The sequence below is a fragment of the Triticum aestivum genome, chromosome 1B, assembly GCF_018294505.1.
Source record: "Triticum aestivum cultivar Chinese Spring chromosome 1B, IWGSC CS RefSeq v2.1, whole genome shotgun sequence".
Lineage (NCBI taxonomy): Eukaryota > Viridiplantae > Streptophyta > Magnoliopsida > Poales > Poaceae > Triticum > Triticum aestivum.
Genome location: NC_057795.1, coordinates 456,940,756 through 456,965,648, shown reverse-complemented (window position 1 = coordinate 456,965,648; position 24,893 = coordinate 456,940,756).

The window sequence follows — 24,893 nt, the reverse complement described above, 5'->3', positions numbered from 1 at the left end:
TTCTTCTTCTGTTCTCTTTAAAATTTTGTCTAGTTTTTTATCAGATTTATTTGAAAAATATTTGGTATACTTTCTATGCACTCCTTGGTATTTACGGCAGCGCATATATTTTCTTTATACCGTAGATACCGAAGGAGGTGACGGAGCCGCGAATTTCACCGAGCTAGGCTCCGACTACTCTGAACCAGGCAAGCATGTTTGAACTTTTGATATGATGAGTGTCTTGGCATGTTTTGCATTTAGTTAGTTTCATGGCATGTTGAGAAGCATATCGATGAACGTTATTTTATGTGATAATGAGGTAAGTGAGTTCGATGATCCATACGTGGATGAATGTGAATATGAATGGCCATGTGTTGGCATGAGGATGGGTAAGATGGCAGTGTTGTAGCATGCCAGTCTTACGCCAGACTATGTGACTTCAGTGTCAAACCGTATCGGTCCAGTACCTCTCATTTCCCTTCCATGTACTACCACATGTTTTCCGCAAGGAATATGGTTTAGTAAGTTGCAAACCGCTTTCATGGTACACACCAAAGAGGAGAGGCCGTGATGATGGTTCCATGGCCCTGGATTAAAGCCAGTCATCCGGTCAGGGGGCATGGGTGTTTCCGGTTGGGACCGAGAGGGGGGCACCCCTTAGAGCGCGCGTATATAAATTTGATCCCATGCTATTCGAGATTGTGATCTCCCCGTCTCAAAAGTTTTTCTTGGACGATGTCTAGGGTGATTCCTAGCATCGAGAGGTAGGATGGGTGTGTACTGGTTAGCTGTGTTTTCTTCCGAAATACCGTAAACGGAACTAGTCCTTCGTGACTACGGAAATCCGTTGGCTGTGGGAATAATTTTGTACAAACTCTGCAGAGTCATATATCCCTCCACGTCATCTATTCCATGTCCAAATTCGTATTATCTTGTCCTAACAATGACAGTGTTGATGACAGAGACTCCGGTGTTTCGCATGAGTGCTAATTCCGGAAATGATATTCCTGTGGATGGACTAACCCATTTATTCTTATGAATTAAAAGTTTATTATGATTATTATTTATCTGTCCATAAAAGCCCTTTCTGTGATGTCGCCCCGTCCGGGATTTAAGCCTTGGTCCCCGACGTCGACTGTGGCATTTCTTTTCAAGCCCTTTCTGTGATGTCGCCCCGACGTCCGACTGTGGCATTTCTTTTCAAGCCCTTTCTGTGATGTCGCCCCGACGTCCGACTGTGGCATTTCTTTTCAAGCCCTTTCTGTGATGTCATGTCGCCCCGACGTCCGACTGTGGCATTTCTTTTCAAGCCCTTTCTGTGATGTCGCCCCGACGTCCGACTGTGGCATTTCTTTTCAAGCCCTTTCTGTGATGTCGCCCCGACGTCGACTGTGGCATTTCTTTTCAAGCCCTTTCTGTGATGTCGCCCCGACGTCCGACTGTGGCATTTCTTTTCAAGCCCTTTCTGTGACGTCGCCCCGACGTCCGACTGAGGTATTTCTTTTTAAGCCCTTTATGTGGTGTCGCTAAGACGCCCGACTGTGGCATCTTTTTCTTTATATTTATTTGTTCACCTTTCGAGGCGTCGCTTCAGACACCCGATCGGAAATTATTTATGTTCTGTTGGGATTTCAGGCGGACTACCGCCGTTTCCCTTTTACTTACCTTGTTATGATAATTTTGAATGTACATTGGTGAATTATTCATGACGCATCCATGCATGCATTTGTTATATCTTACGTCCGAACTGTCTTGCGAGTACTTTCAAAGTACTCACTGGCTTGTTGATTTGGCCAGATGCTGACGAAGGCGATTTCCTGGATGAAGAGTTCGATAGCGAGTCCGACACTTAGAGGAGTCCCAGTCAGTCTCGTGCGACCCTGGATTTGGTCACTGTTTTATATCCGCTTCCGCTACCAAATAAATTCATCGAGCCTCACCTCGACGCTCGATGAGATGATAGACTTAGAGTCTTGTATTTCTCTCCCCGCTGTGTTTTTCCACCACCGCCCTATCCTCGAGTCAGTAGTATGTCTCCACACCACTGTGTCATGTCCGCCATTATGTATAATTATTGGCGTGCTTGTAATTATTTGGTTGAGCAACCGTAGTTCAACCCTGTAATATATTTTATGCTACTGGCTTATTGTATCAAGAAATTGTCTACCAGTGAGGAGAATTTCTCTCATACTGGACTCAAAAGATTGGTTTCTCAATAAATATTTTTATTAGAAAACCGGTCGTGACACCTTTCACCTGGGCTTTGACCCAGACATTGTGGCTCAGTTCTTTGCTTTGGTCCACTTCCATTCTGATGAAGCAAGCACCATGACATGGATGACCAATGGTCAAAAGTTGACTGCTACGTGGAAGGATTTCATGGATCTGCTTCTTGTTCCTGATGAGGGGCTCGACACGCCCATTGGAGTTCACCCTCATGCCAACACTGACTCTACCAACAAGAACAAGCTCCAGTCTTTCCTTATTGAGAAGACACTTGCTAGTAATAGGAAGGTGTGGGTGCTGAACTCCTTCCTTGACATCATGCATCGGATCTTCCGCAACACCCTCTTCCCGCGCATCGGTGACATGGGCCAGGTGCATGCCTATCTGGTGGATATGATGCTCATTTGTGAGGATGCGTCTCGGGTTCAGACTCAACCCCTTGATGTCTCACATATCATGTGGTGCGAGCTTCAGTTTGCGGTGCTCAACCGTAAGGTCCCCATCTATGGGCCTTATCTATTTCACTTGATCTCCAAGACTTGGGAGAAGCTTCTTCCCGATGATGAGTTCGAGGCCCCCGGCTGGATTCGTCATGAGCCCATCAAGCTCCGCATCAAGAGCCAATGGGCTAACACCACCACCACTGTTGAGGCTGTGGCCGCCACAATGGATGTGGATGAGGATGAGATCGAGGAGGAGGAAGTTGATGAGGACAGTTCTGATGGATACACCCCTCCCTCTTCTGAGCCATCTTGGGCGAAGAAGCTGAAGTCAAAGATGAAGAAATTGTTCTGCATGCAGAGTCAGGGGCAGTATAGGGCCCATGTTGCTCACAAGTAGAGTCGCTGTCACGACAAGAGGATCTTGAGGAATCTTGGCGAGGAGGTGTCTAGCGGATCCGAGGAGCACATCACCCCCGAGGCGGACTGGATGGCCAAGCAGGGCTTCACGTGGACCGAGTCTGAGGAGGAGAAGGAGGAGCCCATTCCTGCTGCCGAATCCGACGAGGAGTCATTTTTAGCTTGAGCTACCACCTACGTCGTAGGTGTCCTCTATGCCTTTTTGGTGTCTCAATGCCAAAGGGGGAGAGAGTGTAGGATTTGCATGTCATGTGTTTTAGCTTTGTTGCTTTGCTTTCCGTCTGTTGAACCTCGTTTGCTTTGGTTTAGTTTGTTTGGTTTGTGCTTGTGAGACTGTGAGACTAAGTTATCCTTCATATGGTGTAAGACATATGCACTCTATCATTTCATTTATCGTTGTTACTTAGTCATATCCATCATCTTGTATATTTGCTTAGTGTTAATCATATTGCTGCAAGTGATGCCTTGTCTATAAAATATAGGGGGAGTGTTGATCCTAGTATGTGTGTCGTGCAGTCCAAAGCACATCTCTACAGTGCACACATCTATTGGGAGCCCGTCTATATTTTATAGATTGTGGGTTTGCCGTTGCCTCACTGTTTATCCATACGTGCAAATCCCATGTTGTCATTAATCCACCAAAAAGGGGGAGATTGTAAGGGCATATTTATCCCTCAGTAGTTTTGGTGATTGATGACAATGGTTTTGTAGACTAATCGTGTGCATTGAGCTTTTCAAATAGATCATGTTAGAGCACAAGACATTTTCGTGCCCCTCGAAGACTTTTGAAGACGGCATTTCTCTATGTTTCTTTTCGGTGGATTTGAGTCGTAGGAGAGCCGTACTATTAAGAGGGGGTCCGCATTGGAAAGGTTTGGGTGGAATCTCATGTACACATGTTCCGTTTGCACCCCCTTTCCTTTGGCTCTTTGGAGCTTCCTCCGTCTCACTGTATCTCTGCAGAGTGAAGGCTTCCTAGTGTTGTTGTTCAAAGGCTGGCGGTAGTAACCAGAGCGGCACTACCGCAGGCCCTTGTGGTAGTACCGGGCCCTGGCACGATAGTACCGCAGGTGCCCACGGTAGTACCGCTCCCCTGAGCGGTAGTACCATGAGCTCTGGCCAGGCGATGCTGCGCAAGCGGTCGGTGCTCTTCAGAATGGGTCCAGGCCCTGCTGTGCCCACGGTAGTACCGCAAGCCTCTGCGGTAGTACCGCAGGCCTGCGCGGTACTACCGCATAGGCTTGCGGTAGTACCACGGGTCGCAGGCTGAGTAGGTGGGTAACGGTTGGAATTGTCCCGCGACTATAAAAGGGGTGTCTTCTTCCTCTAGTTGAACATCTCTTCCATCTCTAAGCTCCATTGTTGCTCCAAGCTCCATTTTCGCCCGATCTCTCTCCCTAGACAATCAAACTTGTTGAATCTCTAGGGATTGGTTGAGAAGGCCCCGATCTACACTTCCACCAAGAGAAATTTGATTCCCCCACTAATCCCTTGCGGATCTTGTTACTCTTGGGTGTTTGAGCACCCTAGATGGTTGAGGTCACCTCGGTGCCATAGTCCATTGTGGTGAAGCTTCATGGTGTCGTTGGGAGCCTCCAATTTCGTGTCGTTGGGAGCCTCCAATTAAGTTGTGGAGATTTCCCCAACCTTGTTTGTAAAGGTTCGGTCGCCGCCTCCAAGGGCACCAATAGTGGAATCACGACACCTCGCATTGTGTGAGGGCGTGAGGAGAATACGGTGGCCCTAGTGGCTCATTGGGGAGAATTGTGCCTCCACACCGCTCCAACGGAGACATACTTCCCCTCAAAGGGAAGGAACACATCCTCGTCTTCATCGGTTCCACTCTTGGTTATCTCTCACCTTTACTTATGCAAGCTATATTGTGCCCTATCGTTGCTTGCTTGTGTGCTTATTGTTGTTGCATCATATAGGTTGCTCACCTAGTTGCATATCTAGACAACTTATTTCGGTGGAAGTTAAATTTGGTAAAGAAAAGCTAAAAAATGTTAGTTGCCTATTCACCCCCCTCTAGTCAACTATATTGATCCTTTCAGGTAGCCCTGACCAGGAGCTTTGATCGGACTCACAATTCGAGTACAACCTAGTTAGGTGACTCATTGGACTTATTTGCAGTGATGGAGAAGTGTCATGGGCTATCTCACTCGGTCAAACACACAACTTGTAGTATGTCCATGGACGGCATCAAGAGAAATAGTCATGTGTTAAGGTATAGTGGTACACCACTATGTAATTAAATCTATATAAGTAGCCATGCATGTAGATATGGACGACTTTTGAATATTTTGTACGAGATTATATAACAACTTTGGCCATTGCCAACTTAGGTGTGACCGCGGACGGTGTCATACACCAGGGGTGGCTCATTCGGAACAGCCTGGCCCTAGGCCTCGTCGGGGGCCACAAGGCAAATGGGCCAGGCAAAACCCTAAGGGTAGCGTCAAGGGCCTTTCTGCCGCCCAAGACAAAGATTAGAGGCACCCTAGATCACATATGTCCCCCCTGTAAACCCTAGACCTCCTCCATCTATATAAGGGGAGGTCAAGATGCTTTTGTCCCATCTAATCTCAAATAGCAACTCTTGGTAGCAACATCAAACACCATCGTAAACCCCTTGCACGAGGTATCCCTCCACCATGAAATATCAAAGTAAGCAAGATGTATGGTATTACTCTATGGAGGCCCGAACCTGGGTAAACCCCTTGTGCGACCTCCGATCCAAGACTTCCAGGCGCGCTTGGACCCCTATCAAGGGATCTGACGGTATTTCACACCATCATCAATAGAAAAATGTCTACTCCTAATGGAGCACTTGGTAGCCTGGTACGATTAATTTTCGTCCGGTTTTTCTTCGAACCACCTCCCACCACCCCTGCCAACTAGTTTTTATCTCTTTACAAATCCCCTCTCCCTCGGGTTTAAACCGGTTATTAATCTTTGGTATGCAATAAATGTTACACAGGAATAAATCTGATCATGGTCGGCATTCAATCTCAAACCCGCCGATAAATTTGGTAACAGAACAAATTCAAATGAAAGGGTGGGGGAGGGGGGTTCATATACATAAGGGTGGTAGTCTCTATCACATACTAATTACTCCATAATCAGTCATAATCATAATTCCGATAGAATCAGTCACGATCATAATTTACATCGCATACATAATTACTCCTTCCTCACCATGCGACCACCTCGCTCCACCAATCTCACCTCCCATTTTCTACCACCACGACTGATTCTCTCGCGTCCTCGCACAAAAAAAGCCCGAGCCTTGACCTTGGGGTGGGACTCAGCCGCTGTGCACCGCCACCTCTCCTTTGTCGCCCCTCGCCTGCTCTGCACCGACTCCCAGTGCAACCTCTTCTTCGATGCCCCCACGCACCACCTCGCCGCCGCCACCGCTGCCCCGCATGTCCGCCTCCATGGCCTTGACGATCGCGCCCCTTCTGCATCGTCCTCGCGCTCAAGCGCCACCCATGCATCCACGCCGGCGTCAACCACGCTGACGTGGTCGAGGAGACCCTCGACCCAGCCCTTGCATGCGTTAACAACCCCGCCCGTCTTGGCGGGGTCGATTCCCCCATCACCCAACTCGTCTCCGATGAGTATGATGTCGGTGGGTACGCCGCGCCGTTCGTATGCATTGGCGGGTTCCAGAACACCTGCGACCTGTATGAGCTCGACGAGGCGCACTTCCATCTCGACACCAACTATGAGCTGGATTGCGAGACTGTGGGGTAGGGGGGGACAAAGCCGGAAGTGGAGGTAGTTCGAAATTGTCGCTGCCGGAGACCCTAGAGAGGCTACGAAGAGACCTGGTTAGATTTGTTGTCCCCCACATCTAGATGCTCCATGTATCCTCTGGTTCCTTGTGCATTATTGGGTTGTTGTCTTAATTTTTAGTTTGGAACACATAGCTATGAATATATTTTATTGATATAATTGTTGTTGTCCTTACACATTGGCACTCGGAAGATTTGATGTATTATCGCTAAGCTCTCACGAGCAGGCCTAATTTTACAGATGTTTAGATGCAGTGGTTCCTGTTCATTTACAACACAACCCTGCGATCTAATTGATGCTTCTCTAAATTTATGACACGTAAACTGCACTAATAACAAATCAGATGTCATCTCTCTGGGGTGCCGATTCAACCCTGGAAGTTATGGTAGAGACGAAAGGCGGTTTGGTCCATCTGGTGGAAGGTTCGGAAGTGGATATATAGTAGGAGTGAAGATAGCAGGAGCATCACTGCTGAGTTGAAGAAGCACTTCAAAAAAAGAAGCACTTGCAATGTGTGCCAAAAGTTGTGTTAAAAAAACGGGCCGACCTTCGGATGATGTAAGTTGCAGTCATACTCAGGTTTATTCTCTGTTGCCAACATATTTTTATTTAACCATGTTATGTTTCAGCCACTAGATGGAAAATATAAAAAAACTGGAGAGAATCACTTCTTTGAATATTTAAGCCATAAGGATACCACAATTAAATTACGGTTACAACATGAAAGTTGTAGAGTAGTTAATTTTGCGTAGATGAGTATAGGGGTACCTTTTCTTATGATTTTTTTAAAGTAGAATTAAAGATATGGAAACGTCACTAAGTAAACAAGAAGTTAAGTGGATTAAGGTTAAGAAGCAAATTTAGTTTTAGGAGAGTTTCCCTACAGTGTCTAGGAGAAGTTAGTATACACGGTCATGCTTGTTTGATGAACTCGATAATCTTGCATCTAGATTATATTATTTTCTCCAACCTAGATCGATGAGGCATTGTTTTCCACCCCTGACTAGAATTATGAACTTATGTAAGACAAGATTTGCAGTGTTACTAGAGCTTGACTTATGTAGAAAGGCCCATATCACCTACATGTGTTGATGCTTGTAGGCTACGTGTTCAGTTGTACTGAAGTAGCAAGCACAAACAATTTTATGCCATACCAATATTTACAACAAGGGTAATCTTGTCTTCCCATTATTCTTGGAATAGAGTTGACCTTCTCATTCAGATGTTCAAATAGGTTTATTGCTCACTTTGAGGATCTCTTACAGGCTAAGGTAGTATGTGAATGGGAGAAGCCAACCAAAGTTCTTGACTGGTGAATGTCGGGGGTGGCGTTTGAGATTTTCCCAAGTATATGAGAAGCGAATGTGGTGTTTCAAATTTTCCAAAAGTATAGGAGAAGGTTTGCATATGATGGAACATCAGACCTGAGTGGAATGACTACAGAACAATTTTGAGTAGGATGACTTTGTAGCTGGAGCCACAAGGCAAGATTGATGGAGTTGGAAGAGCCATCAAACCACGAAGGGGGTTACCAGTAGTAGAACATGTTCGTACAATTTTGTAGTGTAGATGGAGTAGGAGAAGGTGTGCTCTCAATGGATAAGTTTTTTATTCATCACCTTTTATTTTGAAATAGTGATAGCTACGAAGAGTTGAGCGGCACCAATAGACAACGAAGGAAGAGTGAGGATAAGATTTCTCCTTTAGAGATGGGATGTAGGGAACATTCGACTAGGATAAAGAATAACAGAGGGGCGCATTTTGATTGTCATATATACGACATCAATAAAAAACAATTTTTGTTGTTGTTGTGATAGCTTGTAGATCAGGCACGCATTCATGAAATATCTGTGAAGCTTTTGAAATTTCCCCTTGTGCTGACATTTCTAAGCTGCTGAAATTTCATATGTAATGTTTTTTCTGAACACTCTGTTTTCTCACTAGATCTGTACTGGCTTAGGGATATTTAAAAAAAAATCGTTGAATCACCTCCAGAACGCCTCCTCTCCTCCCCCCACCGATGCACCATTGGTGGCGACCTCCATCATGATGCTAGCACCCACATAATCAAAGGGCAATGGATTGAATGATGTAGGGATGTAGAAGGTGATCAAGGACAACTTGGATGGAAAGGTCTGCTAGAGGGGTGAATGGTGTTTCTTGAAAAAGAGAGGAAGATGCCTTTGTTTGTGGTCTCGCAGAATATCACACACAATATGCGCGTCTATGGTAAAAAAACTTGAGCAATATTTATATTCATTTTTTGGCCCATGGCAACGCACAGGCATTGAACTAGTATGATTAAGTGCATGACTACACTTTTGATGACACCAGCGAAGCATTATACCAAGGCAGTGCTAGGATAGGAACCATGGCATGCATGTGGAGCACCTTCTAGGATGGGCATGGTCTCACATGCAGTGCCACGTTCTCCATGGTCGAGCAATTAAGCTAGTCGATCCCGTGGCGCAAACACAATTACCTAATATACGAATAATCATCATTTACAACTACACAATAAAGCACATTATATGGCGGGTGAAGAACCCGAATGTGTAGTGCTCCTTCTCGAAACCAACGATGTCAATGCTTTCCTTGTTGTTCAACCCATGGAAGGGGTTAGGAATCAACTTGATTTTTAGAAGGGTCCCCAGTGTGACACATTCAGAAGCATCCAACAATTTGTTAGTCAAGCATGGACTGCACACCCTCTTAGAAATAAAATCCTCAACCATCACAAGGATCATCCACGGATCAAGATAACTAAGCACCTTGGCCGCCATCCGGCAGGATTAGGCCCTGAAGGAAGGGTCCAACCATCGGATCAAGCAAGCACATGATCTAGAGCAAAGCGACCAAAACCGATGGTGGTCGAATCAAAGACCACTCCGACTCTAGTCGTGCACTACATCAATGATGAACATCACAATAGCTATTGGGCATATCATGGGGGAGGGGAACTCACCCACCACCGCCTACGTCAACCAGGGAGATGGACCCGAGCGTAGGGAAGGTTGATGAAGGTGTTGGAAATATGCCCTAGAGGCAATAATATTGTAGTATTATATTTCCATTAGTCATAGTTAAGAGTTTATATTTCATGCTATAACTGTTATGATCCTGGAATATGCGATGCAGTGGAAAAATCATATGCACGTGTGAAATGATAAACGGTAAACAATAGGTTCCTAGTATCGCCTGTAAGACTGGCTCAAGTGTTGTTGGTAATCGTGTTTTCCGGATCTTAGGATATCGCTAAGAGTAACAATAGTCCTAAAACAATATTGAGGGTATGACGTTAGAAGAACGATCATATTGAATTGACTCAATACTTTTCTATTATACTATGTGATTCTATCGTCTGAAATCATCTGTTATAACACGGAGTGTTAGCATGTCTTTTAGTTCCTCGGACCATGAGAGTGTCCCGGTCACTTGCTACCGGACGATGGGCTTTGGGGTTGCTTAAACGTCATTGATGTGTACTATGCAACATGTCTTCTTGTAGACGTTGTTGGGCCTTCAAGTGCAGAGTTTTGTAGGGCAGTAGCAATTTTCCCTCGAGTGGATGGCCTAAGGTTCATCAATCCGTGGGAGGCATAGGATGAAGATGGTCTCTCTCAAACAACCCTGCAACCAAAAAACAAAGAGTCTCTTGTGTCCCCAACACACCCAATACAATGGTAAGTCGTATTGGTACACTAGTTTGGCGAAGAGATGGTGATACAAGTGTAATATGGATAGTAGATATAGGTCTTTGTAATATGGAAATATAAAAACAACAAGGTAACTAGTAATAAAAGTGAGAAAAAACGGTATTGCAATGCTTGAAATTAAGGCCTAGGGTTCATACTTTCACTAGTGCAATTTCTCAAAAATGATAACATAATTAAATCATATGGCAATCCCTCAATGTGCGACAAAGAGCCACTCCAAAGTTCCTATCGCGGAGAACATAAGATGAAATTGCTCATATGGTATGAAACCACCTCGAAGTTATTCTTTCTGATCAATCCATTGAGATATTCCTATAAGTGCCACAAACAGCCCAGAGTTCGTAGTAAAATAACACCATATGATACACATCAATCAACCCTAATGTCACCTAGATACTCCAATGTCACCACAAGTATCCATGGGTCAATTATACGATATGCATCAAACAAGTTCATATTCATAATATTCAAATCAACACAAAGAACTTCAAAGAGTGCCCCAAGATTTCTACCAAAGAAACAAGGACGAAAACGTGCATCAACCCTATGCATAGATTACCCCAATATCACCTCGAGAATCCACGAATTGAGTGCCAAACATACATCCATCAAGTGTTCTAAAATTCATAAAAGTATTCAATCCGATAATAGTGAAACCTCAAAGGTAAAACTCAGTTCATCACAAGAGGATAGAGAGAGAGAGAAACACCATATGAACCAACTATAGTAACAAAGCTCGTGATACATCAAGATCGTGACAAATCAAGAACACGAGAGAGAGAGAGGGAGAGAGAGTGAGAGAGAGAGAGAGATCAAACACATAGCTACTGGTACATACCCTCAGCCCTGAGGGTGAGCTACTCCCTCCTCATCATGGAGTGTGCCGAGATGATGAAGATGGTCTCTGATGATGATTTCCCACTCCGACAGGGTGCCAGAATGGGTCCCGATTGGTTTTTCATGGCTACGGAGGCTTGCGGCGGTAGAACTTCTCATCTAGGGTTTCTTTTGGAGGTTTCCGTATTTATAAGATTTTTTGGCATCGGTCTCATGTCAAGGGGATGCCCGAGGGGCTCACATGCCAGGGAGGCGCGCCCTAGGGGGTGGGCGCGCCTCCTAGGCTTGCGGCCTTCTCGGTCACTTCCTGGCCCAGATCCAGTGCTTCGGGGGTCTCTTTTGGTCCATAAAAAATCACCGTAAGTTTTCAACCCATTCTGAGAACTTTTATTCCTGCACAAAAAATGAGACCACTGTAGTTTTGCTGAAAACAGCGTCAGTCCAGGTTATTTCTAATCAAATCATACCAAAACCATATAAAATTGTTGTAAACATGGCATGAATACTTCATAAAGTATAGATATGTTGGAGACGTATCAGTCATCTATAACAAGGTGATCATAACGAGAACTTTCAGGCACACCAGAAAGTTTGACAAGTGACCGGATAGCTTGAGAGTGGGATTTGCTTCTCCGACGATGGAGAGAAATTCTTAGGTCCCTCTCTGTGTGACATCATCCATCATCGTCTGGCCAGACACTATGTTACGGGGATGCTGGAATACGTCAATGAGAAAGAAGAACAAAACCGGTAATGGGAGCAAGTGTATAGTGAGCATGGTGCTGACTCAGGAGGATACCGATTTACAAAGGGTTTTGTAAAGTATCACGAAGCAAAGGGACATCACATGATAACCAAAGGTTCACTCGAATATCATTCGTGTAATCATAGGGACTGATATGGGTGTCCACAGTTCCGCTATCTGTCATTGAACGAAGGGATTTCGCTCATGTCTATGTTTTGCCGAACCTACAGGGTCACAAGCTTAAGGGAATCACGATCTTCTGATATTAGTAAAGCAAGAGTTATGAGAAAATATTCTTAGAATAATTTCAGGAATATAAGTGATAGTTTCGAGAGAGTTTCGAAAGAATTTTGGATGTTTCCAGAAATGTTCTGGTACGAGGACACTTTGGCTAGGCCAAGGGATAAGGCCCATGAGGTCTAAGGTCAGTGCAAAAGGAATTTTTCAAAGGGCAGGGGCCAAACGCCAGGGTCCTTGGCGTCTGGTCCTATGCCTGCGCCAGGGTCCTTGGCGTTTGGGCCAAACACCAAGGTCCATGGCATTTCATACTGGAATCCGAGGAGGACTCTTCCTTCTGTTCCAAAACAACTTTGGGGAGGACACCTCCCCAAGTTACGACCTCAGGACTCAATAAATAAATAGAGGGGCAGGGCTAGCCCTGGAACATAACTTTTGAAGCATCCACAAGTTCTCGCTTGATCTAGTTTTCGTCTAGTTTGATCTAGACTAGATTTAGTTCTAGTTCTCTCTAATCCTCGTAATAGAGAAGCCCTGTGCGGTTATTTTCTTATCCCTTTAATTCTCCGACAACGATTAGCTCAGGACAATGAAGCACTGCTGGATCATGAAGCATGTACACTTGCAATCTATGGAGAGGTTGTGCTTTCGGTCTTTCGCCCGAGGGATTGATACGTCTCCAACATATCTATAATTTTTGCTTGTTCCATGCTGTTATATTATCATTCTTGGATGTTTTACAATTATTTTATAGCAACTTCATATCATTTTTTGGGACTAACCTATTGACATAGTACCCAGTGCCAGTTGCTGTTTTTTGCTTGTTTTTTACTTTGCAGAATATCAGTACCAAAGGGAGTCCAAATGCAACGAATTTTTTTGGAGAATTTTTATGGACAGGAAGACACAACTTGGGCCAAAGAAGTGCCAGAGGGGTGCCCCGAGGGGGGCACAACCCACCTGGGGGCCTAGGTGTGCTCTGGCGGGTTGTTCCCACCTCGGTGGCCTCCCGCACTGCCTCTTTGCTCTATAAATACCCCAAAAATCCGAAAACCCTAGGGGAGTCGACGAAATGCAATTCCAGCCACCGCAAGTTCCAGAGCCACGAGATCCAATCTAGGCACCACCACAGAGGGGTTCATCATCCTCATTGGTGTCTCTCCGATGATGCGTGAGTAGTTCATCATAGACCTACGGGTTCATAGGCAGTAGCTAGATGGCTTCCTTTCTCTCTTTTGATTCTCAATACAATGGTCTCTTGGAGATCTATTTGATGTAATTTTTTGGTGGTGTGTTTGTTGGGATCTGATGAACTTTGAGCTTGTGATCAGATCTATATCCATGATAGTTATTTGAGTTTCTTTGATCTCTTATATGCATGATTACTTATAGCCTTGTATTTATTCTTTGAATCGTTGGTTTAGTTAGGCTGACTAGATCGATTTTTCTTATCATGGGAAGAGGTGCTTTGTAATGGTTCGATTGTGCGGTGTTCTTTCCCAGTGACAGAAGGGGCATCAAGAGTAACAATTGCCTGGATAACAAGATGGGGGCTATTCCTACATGAATACATCTCGTCTACATCATGTCATCATTCTTATTGCATTACTCTGTTTGTCCATGAACTTAATACACTAGATGCATGCTGGATAGCGGTCGATGTGTGGAGTAATAGTAGTAGATGCAAGCAGGAGTCGGTCTACTAATCTTGGACGTGATGCCTATATAATGATCATTGCCTAGATATCGTCACAATTATTTGAGGTTCTATCAATTGCCCAACAGTAATTTGTTTACCCACCGTATGCTATTTTCTCGAGAGAAGCCACAAGTGAAATCTACGACCCCTGGGTCTACTTTCTCATCATATATTTTTAGATCTGCATTGTTATTTTCTTTTTCCTTCATTTGCATCTTTTATTTTCAGATCTATATTATCAAAAACCCAAAAATACGTTGCCACACTTTTTTGTTACTTATTTTAATTTGCATTTTATCGAGATCTATTTATCCAATCTATCACAAATTTTATCCCATCAACTTGATAATTTCTGTTAACGCTACCCGTTGAGGGATTAACAACCCCTCATAAGCATCGGGTAGCAAGTATTTGTTCTTTGTGTGCAAGTACCATTTACGTAGTTTGTTGAGTTCTCCTACTGGATTGATACCTTGGTTTCATAACTGAGGGAAATACCTACCATAGCTGTACTGCATCATCCCTTCCTCTTTGGGGAAATACCGACGTAGTTCAAGCGACATCAAAAGGAATTTTTTGCGGCGTTGCCGGGGAGACAACATCAACATCTATCAGGATCCTAATCACAAATGTCATATCCTTGAAATTTACATTATTTGCCATTTCCCACTAATTTTTATCTCCCCACTTCATAAAATTTTGCCCTTTTGCTCGTGTGCTATCTTTGCTTGTGTGCCATGTTCCTTCTATTTTACTCGCATCTCCGCTTGCTAAAAATCTATTGATATCGATCCTCATCCACTTGCTAATATTTTTAAAAGATCCAATTATGATGAACCAATTTCTAGTGACTTGAGTGCACTAGATTATCTTTATGAAGTTTTGCTTGAAATTCGTGAATATGAAAATTGTGATGAAGTGCTAAAAGAGGAAAATTATGAAGTGATTCATGATAGTTCCTTGAATGAAAAGCATGATTTCAGTGGTGTTATTATAAATTCTATTAATATCAGTTGTGCTAATATTATGCAAAACCCCAAGCTTGGGCATGCTAATTTTGATATGTCCACTCCTTATTGCAATGATTATGATTAGGGTGATTCTTCTTATGATCTTGAAAATTTATTTAAGCCTCATGATGGATATGTTTGTGATAATATTGAAAGTGGGTTAGGAAGAGTTCCAACTTTAGTTAATAATGATCCCAATACTTTTGAGAATGATCAATCTTATGAAATTTTTGATAAAAGTGGGTTTGGAGAGGTCATGACTTTATTTGATGATAATCCCACTATTTTGGAAGAGTGTCAACTTTGCATGCATGTGGATCTTGTAGAGAATATGTTATGTGATAGCTATATTGCTATATTTGAGTATGATATCCCACATGTAATTATTATGAGAGAGAGAGAGAGGGAAATATGGTTGTAGAAATTTTCATGTTACCAAGTTACCTCTCGTGATGTTGAGATTGTCAATGTTTTATTCATCTCCTTTGCATATGTTAGATATTTCTTGTCTTGCTAATTTGTTTGCCTATGAAATTCCTATGCATAGGAAATATGTTAGACTTAAATTAGTTTATCATATCCTACATGATGCTCTCTTCATGTTTCAATTATTATCTTTCTTGTGAGCATCAATAAATTTTCAAGCCTATCTTAATGACCATAAAGAAAGAGCTTGTTGGGAGGCAACCCAATGAATAAAATTTAATTTTGCCATTTTTATTTCTGTTATTGAGTGTTTACACAATTATGCTACTGTTTTGATTGTGTTTTTATGTTTTAATTAGTTTTTGTGCCAAGCAAAGCCTTTGGGATCATGTTGGGCGATAGTTGATTTGATCTTGTTGAAAAACAGAAACGTATGCATCCGGTAGCAGAATTTTGAAAACTCACAGACGTGACTAAAGTTTCTGATTTTTTTACAAAAGATTGATATACAAATTGTCCATGTTTTCCTAATTTTTCAGAATTTTTAGAGTTATAGAAGTATGTTCAAAGTCCAGATTACTACAGACTGTTCTGTTTTTGACAGATTTTGTTTTCTATGCATTGTGTGCTTATTTTGATGAATCCATGGATTATATCGGGGGTATAAGCCATGGTAAAGTTAGAATGCAGTAGGTACAATGCAATAATAAAATATGAATGGGTTTGCATCAGTACTTAAAGTGGTGATTTACTTTATTATACTAATGGATCTCACGAAGGTTTTGTTAAGTTTTGTGTGATTGAAGTTTTCAAGTTTTGGGTGAGATAACGATGGATGAAGGAATAAGGAGTATCAAGATCCTAAGCTTGGGGATGCCCCATGGCACCCCAAGATAATATTCAAGGATGAAGAAGCAACTAAGCTTGGGGATGCCTCGAGTGTCATCACCTCTTTCTTCTAATGACCATCGGTATTTTACTTGGAGCTATATTTTTATTCGTCACATATCATGAGTTTTTCTTGGAGCATCTTTATTATATGAGTCTTTGCTTGTTTTGCTTTTTAGTTTGTCACAAGTATCCTTGCTAGACACACCTATTTGAGAGAGCCAAAATTATGCTATGATTTGTTAGAATTGCTCTTTGTACTTCACTTAATTTCTTTGAGTTACAGAATTGCTCTAGTGCTTCACTTATTTATTTATTTTAGCATGGTGTGCTTTAATATGTTTGAAGAAGTACTCTCTTGCTTCACCTAGATTTATTAGAGAGTTCGTAATTTTGAAGAAATTCTCTCATGCTTCACTTATATTATTTTGAGAGATGAAATCTTTTTGCTCATGTTCTTCACTTAAATTTGTTTGAGCTTGTCAAAAGCAATGGAAATATATGAAACTAGTCCCAAAGTGATATATATTCAAGAGGGATATAATAAAAACCTTCATGAAGATCATTGGACAAATTAAACTTGATTCCTTGTAATAGTTTTGAGATATGATGATAGTGATATGTGAGCCATGTTGGTGAGTAATTATGCTTTAGTAAGAATATTGGTGTTAAGGTTTGTGATTCCCTATGCAAGCATGAAATTCAATAGTTATGCAATGAAATTACATCCTACTTGTGGTGCATTATTTGGTGTTAGTTATGCTTAATGCTTGCTTATGTGATTTTTCGTTTCTTGGTTGGTTGCTTCTCAATCTTTTTGCTAGAGCCTCCACTTGTACCAAGTAGAAATACAACTAGTGCATCCAAAATCCTTAAACTAGTTTTGCCACATGAGTCCACCATACCTACCTATATGCGATATTTCCATGCCATTCTAAGCAAATTTTTATGTGCCACCTCTAAATTTCAAAATGAATTTCCTCTTTGTGTGCTCGTACCGCTCATGAAGTGGTAGGGGGTGGCCAATATTTTCCATGCTAGATGTGTTATTCTCAAGATGAGTGTTTATTCACTTGTCATTGCACGAGAGTATGGCGGTAATAGGGATGCCTAGTCCCGAAATGAAAAAATAAATTTACTTTATGTTGTCAAATAATAAATTCCTTGGAAAGTGTTGGTCTGGAAGGTACCCGTGGATATGGCTAGGCGTGGAGTGTGAAAGAATGGCGGAAAAGGAATAAACTTTATTTTCTGTTTGGGAACCGCCTATGGTATATCCAGCATGGAAAGTGTTGGGAATTAGTCAGTTGTTTTCATTGACGGAAAAAGTATTCCTCTTAAAAAATCTATTAATTTAAGCTTTGAGCTCAGGCACCTCTGCAAATCCCTACTTCCCCCTGCGAAGGGCCTATCTATTTACTTTATGCAATTTTGTTTTTATTTGAGTATCCATCTTCTCATATAAAGTACCAACTAAGGGGCACTATGATAATACTGAGCATTGGATGTAGCTAATATGAGAGTGTGTTTCATGAATGGATCAATGATTGAGCATGATATGCTAGGGATAACTTCCTTTAGTGTTCATATTTTGAAAGACATGGTTGCTTGTTGATATGGTTGAGTATTGAAATTTCGTGCCAAAACTAGACTATTGCTTTGAGCCATATAAAAAGTCCAAATTTTCATGCTACAAAAGAAAAGATTATGTGATGAACATGTTAGGCAACATTCCACATAAAAAATTATGTTGTTACCATTTACCTACTCGAGGACGAGCAGGAATTAAGCTTGGGGATGCCGATATGTCTCCAACGTATCTATAATTTTTTATTGTTCCACGATGTTTTATTATCATTCTTGGATGTTTTACAATTATTTTATAGCAACATTATATCATTTTTTGGAACTAACCTATTGACATAGTGCCCAGTGCCAATTGTTGTTTTTTACTTCGTAGAATATCAGTACCAAACAGAGTCCAAACGCAGCAAAACTTTTTGGAGAATTTTTATGGACCAGAAGACACAACTTGGGCCAAAGAAGTACCAGAGGGGTGCCCCGAGGGGGGCACAACCCACCTGGGTGCCCTCTAGTGAGTTGTGCCCGCCTCGGTGGCCTCCCACACCGCCTCTTTGCTCTATAAATACCCCAAAAATCCAGAAACCCTAGGGGAGTCGATGAAGCACAATTCCAGTCGCCATAAGTTCCAGAACCACGAGATCCAATCTAGACACCATCATGGAGGGATTCATCATCCCCGTTGTTTCCTCTTCGATGATGCGTGAGTAGTTCATCATAGACCTACGGGTCCGTAGGCAGTAGCTAGATGGCTTATTCTCTCTCTCTCTCTCTTCTGATTCTCAATACAATGGTCTCTTGGAGATCTATTTGATGTAATCCTTTGCGGTGTTTTTGTTGGGATGCGATGATCTCTTATATGCATGATTACTTATAGCCTCGTATTTCTTCTTTGAATATTTGGTTTAGTTAGGCTAACTAGATCGATTTTTCTTGCCATGGGAAGAGGTGCTTTGTGATGGGTTCAATCATGCGGTGTTCTTTCCCAGTGACAAAAGGGGCAACAAGACACACATGTATCGTTGCCATTAAGGATAACAAGATGGGGGCTATTCCTACTTGAATGGATCTCGTCTACATCACGTCATCGTTCTTATTGCAGTACTCCATTTCTCCATGAACTTAATACACTAGATGCATGCTAGATAGCGGTCGGTGTCTGGAGTAATAGTAGTAGATGTAGGCAGGAGTCGGTCTACTAATATTGGACGTGATGCCTATATAATGATCATTGCCTGGATATCATCATAATTATTTGAGGTTCTATCAATTTCCCAATAGTAATTCGTTTACCCATCGTATGTTGTTTTCTCGAGAGAAGCCACTAGTGAAATCTACGGCCCCCGGGTCTACTTTCTCATCATATATTTTTAGATCTGCATTGCTATTAGCTTTTTCCTTCATTTGCATCTTTTATTTTCAGATCTATATTATCAAAAAACCCAAAATACCTTGCTGCACTTTTTTGTTACTTATTTTATTTTGTATTTTATCGAGATCTATTTATCCAATCTATCACAAATTTTATCCCACCAACTTGACAATTTCTCGCACCGTTACCCGTTGAGGGATTGATAACCCCTCATAAGCGTCGGGTTGCAAGTATTTGTTCTTTGTATACTGGTACCATTTACATAGTGTTGCTTGGTTCTCCTACTGGATTGATACCTTGGTTTCATAACTGAGGGAAATACCTACCGTAGTTGTACTGCATCATCCCTTCCTCTTTGGGGAAATATCGACGTAGTTCAAGCGACATTAGGGATTATTCGAGGGAGGGTCACGGGATCGCCATGAACGTTCAAAGGACTCCAAGTACTATCAAGACCGACTCGTCTACTTACAATGCACTCCTGGAGTCGGTAAAAATCGTTCATCACAAGCCGTTAGGCATCTTCATATTGTTCATGGGTGTGCGTAGGGCGATTTTTTTTGTTTTCTACTTCGTTTGCCAACAGTGGCATCATGAGCGGCTATATGAGTAGATGCATATTGGAATCTAGATCACATGTGGATGTGAGGGTGATGTTCTTGCTATGCTTACCTCGGGTGTTGCTTCGATGCAGTTCATTGACGTCATGGTGTTGCTTTTCACAAGGTTTTGACAATCGCTCGGCTCTGGCTGTCGATGATCTGCTAATAGTTCCTTGGGCTTCATCATAGTTAGGAATAGTGAACCGTCACGTACGCAAGAGGGCATGAAGATGGATGATCTTCTAGGGAGTCACATGTATTAGATGAAGTTTAGTGTGGGGGAGCGAGATTTTAATTAATTATCTTCTTTCACACACCCTGAAAGTTAATCTAGCAACAAGGATTATCACTTTATGGTGTGCATGTAGGTGGCTAGGTTTATATGTAAACCTAGAAGCTACTACTTCTTAAGCTTGCGTTGGTTTTTCCCTTAAAGAGGAAAGGGTGATGCAGCAAAGTAGAGATAAGTATTTCCCTCAGTTAAGAACCAAGGTATCAATCCAGTAGGAGGAACACACAAGTCCCCAATGATTTCACCTATGAAAACAAACAAATACTTGCACCCAACGCGAAAAAGGGGTTGCAAGGATGAGATCTGATAGAGATAGGTATAAAAGATAAGTAGAAGTGCAAAATAAAGTAAAGGTAAATAAATTGCATCAATGCATTTTTATGTTTTTGATTTTATAGATCTGAAAATAATATGATAAAAATAGACCCGGGGTATAGTTTTCACTAGAGGCTTCTCTCTTGAAAGAAAGCATACCGTGGGTAAACACATTTCTGTTGAGCAATTGATAGAAAAGCGCAAAGTTATGACGATATCCAAGGCAATGATGATGAATATAGGCATCACGTTCGTGACAAGTATACTGACTCCCGCTTGCATCTACTACTATTACTCCACACATCGACTGCTATTGAGCATGCATCTAGTGTATTAAGTTAACAAGAACGGAGTAACGCCTTAAGCAAGATGACATGATGTAGAGGGATAGAACCAATCATTATGAATAAACCCCACCTTTTTATCCTTAGTGGCAACAATACAAATACGTGTTATGTCCCCTTCTGTCACTGGGTATGAGCACCATAAGATTGAACCCACTACAAAGCACCTCTCCCATTGCAAAAAAATCAATCTAGTTGGCCAAACCAAATCAATAGATCGGAGAGAAATACAAAGCTATCTTAATGCTACTTCTAGAGCTTGCATTGATTTTCCCTTGAAGAGGAAAGGGTGATGCAGCAAAGTAGAGATAATTATTTCCCTCAGTTAAGAACGAATGTATCAATCCAGTAGGAGGCACAAGCAAGTCTCCAATATATGCACCTGCACAAACTAACAAACACTTGCACACAACGCGAAAAAGGGGTTGCCAATCCCTTCACGGTCATGAACAAGAGTGAGATCTGATAGAGATAGGTATAAAAGATAAATAAAAGAGCAAACTAAAGTAAATATAAATAAATTGCAGCAAGGTATTTTTGGGTTTTTTGTTTATAGATATGAAAATATATGATGGAGGGGGCCATAGGTTTCACTAGAGGCTTCTCTCTTGAATAAATCATATGGTGGGTAAACAAATTACTGTTGAGCAATTGATAGAAAAGCGCATAATTATGACGATATCTAAGGCAATGATCATGAATATAGGCTTCATGTCCATGATAAGTAGATCGACTCATGCCTGCATCTACTACTATTACTCCACACATCGACCGGTATCCAGCATGCATCTAGAGTATTAAGTTCATAAGAATGGAGTAACGCCTTAAGCAAGATGACATGATGTAGAGGGATAAACTCAACAATATGATAAAAGACCCATCTTTTTATCCTTGATGGCAATGATACAATACATGCCTCGCTACCCCTACTATGTCACTGGGTGAGGACACCGCAAGATTGAACCCAAAACTAAGCACCTCTCCCATTGCAAGAAAAATCAATCCAGTTGGCCAAACCAAACCGATAGTTTGAAGAGAAATACAAAGATATCTTAATCATGCATTAAAGAGTTCAGAGAAGACTCAAATAATATTCATAGATAATTCGATCATAAATCCACAATTCGTCAGATCTCAACAAACGCACCACGAAAGAAGATTACATCTGATAGAACTCCAAGAACATTGAGGAGAACATTGTATTTAAGACCAAAGAGAGAGAGAGAGAAGAAGCCATCTAGGTACTAGCTATGGACCCGTAGGTCTGTGGTAAACTACTCATGCTTCACTGAAAGGGCAGCAAGGTTGATGAAGAGGCCCTCCATGATCAAATCCCCCTCTGGTAGAGTGCCGGAAAAGGCCCCAAGATGGGATCTCATAAGAACATAAGCTTGCGGCAGCGTAAAAGTATTTTGGTGGATGCTTCTAATGTTGGGGGAATATTTGTGGATTTATAGTGCTAAGATTTGGGTTGGAAGACCCTCGAGGGGCCCAAGCCAGCCCCCCCGGGGTGCGCCTCCAGGGCTTATGGCCTCCTTGGGACTCTTTTGGCCTCCTCTCCAAGTCTCATGGGTTTCTTCTGGTCCAAGAAAAATTACCGTAAAGTTTCATTTCGTTTGGACTCCATTTGATATTCTTTTTCTATAGAACTCAAAAACAAGGAAAAAACAGAAACTGCCACTAGACTCTAGGTTAATAAGTTAGTCCCAAAACAAATATAGAATAGCATGTTAATGCATATAAAACATCCAAAACAGCTAATATAATAGCATGGAACAATCAAAAATTATAGATACGTTGGAGACATATCAAGCATCCCCAAGCTTAATTCCTGCTCGTCATCGAGTAGGTAAATGATAAAAACAGAATTTCTGATGTGAAATGCTACCTAACATATTTATCAATGCAATTTTCTTTAATGTGTCATCAACGTTCAGATCCATAAGATTCAAAACAAAAGTTTAATATTGACATAAAAATAATAATACTTCAAGCATAGTAATAAAGCGATCGTGTCTTCTCAAAATAACATGCCCAAAGAAAGTTATTCCTACAAAATCATATAACCCGGCTATGCTCCATCTTCATCACACAAAGTATTTCATCATGCACAACCCCGATGACAAGCCAAGCAATGGTTTCATACTTTTAGTGTTCTCAAACCTTTTCAACTTTCACGCAATACATGAGCATGAGCCATGGATATAACACTATAGGTAGAATACAATATGGTGGTTGTGCAGAAGACAAAAAGAAGGAGAAAGTCTCACATCAACTAGGCAAATTAATGGGCCATGGAGATGCCCATCAATTGATATCGATGTAAGTGAGTAGGGATTGCCATGCAACAAATGCACTACAGCTATAAGTGTATGAAAGCTCAAAAAGAAACTAAGTGGGTGTGCATCCAACTTGCTTGCTCATGAAGACCTATGGCAATTCGAGGAAGCCCATCATTGGAATATACAAGCCAAGTTCTATAATGAAAAATTCCCACTAGTATATGAAAGTGACAAAATAGGAGACCCTTTATCATGAATAACATGGCGCTATTTCAAAGCACAAGTGTGGAAAAAGGATAGTAACATTGTCCCTTCTCTCTTTTTTCTCATTTTTTTGTTTGGGCTTCTTTGGCCTCTTTTTTTATTTGGGCTTATTTGGCCTCTTTTATTTTCTTAAAGTCCGAAGACCCATCCCAACTTGTGAGGGAATCATAGCTTCCATCATTATTTACTCACATGGGAAAATGCTCTAATAATGATGATCATCACACTTTTATTTACTTATAACTCAAGAATTACAACTCGATGCAAGAACAAAGATATGACTCTATATGAATGCCTCATACATATGAGAACAATATCACAATGATGGTGTGTGTCATAATAAACGGAACGGTGGAAGTTGCATGGCAATATATCTTAGAATGGCTATGGAAATGCCATAACAGGTAGGTATAGTGGCTGTTTTGAGGAAGGTATGTGCTGGGTTTAATGCATCGGCGAACGTTGCATGGTACTAGAGATGCTAGCAATGATGGAGGGTGAGAGTGCGTATAATCCATGGACTCAAAATTAGTCATAAAGAACTCACATACTTACTGCACAATTTATTAGCCATCGAAACAAATCACTAATACACATGCTCCTAGGGGGATAGATTGGTAGGAAAAGACCATCGCTCATCCCCGGGCGCCACTCATAAGGAAGACAATCAAAAAATAAATCATGCTTCGACTTCATCACATAACGGTTCACCATATGTGCATGCTACGGGAATCACAAACTTTAACACAAGTATTTCTACCAATCCATAGTTACTCACTAGCATGACTCTAATATCACCATCTCTACATCTCAAAACAAATGCAAGGAATCAAACTTCTCATATATTCAATGCTCTTTATATGAAAGTTTTTATTATATCCCTCTTGGATGCCCATCATAATAGGACTAAATTCATAACCTAAGCAAATTACCATGTTGTTTAAGACTCTCAAAATAATATAAGTGAAGCATTAGATTTCAACAATTTCTATTAAATAAAACCACCGCCGTGCTCTAAAAAGATATGAGTGAAGCACTAGAGCAAACTTCCTAGCTCAAAAGATACAAGTGAAACACATAGAGTATTATAATAAATTCACGATTAAAGCGTGTGCCTCTCAAAAGGTGTGTACAACAAGGATGATTGTGGCAAACTAAAAATCAAAGACTCTTATAATACAAGACGGTCCAAGCAAAACACATATCATGTGGTGAATAAAAATATAGCCTCAAGTAATTTTACTGTTGGATTGAAGACGAAAGAGGGGATGCCATCCGGGGAATCCCCAAGCTTAGATGCTTGGTTGTCCTTGAATACTACCTTTGGGTGCCTTGGGCATCCCCAAGCTTAGGCCCTTGACACTCCTTATTCCATTGTCCATCAAAAATTTACCCAAAACTTGAAAACTTCACA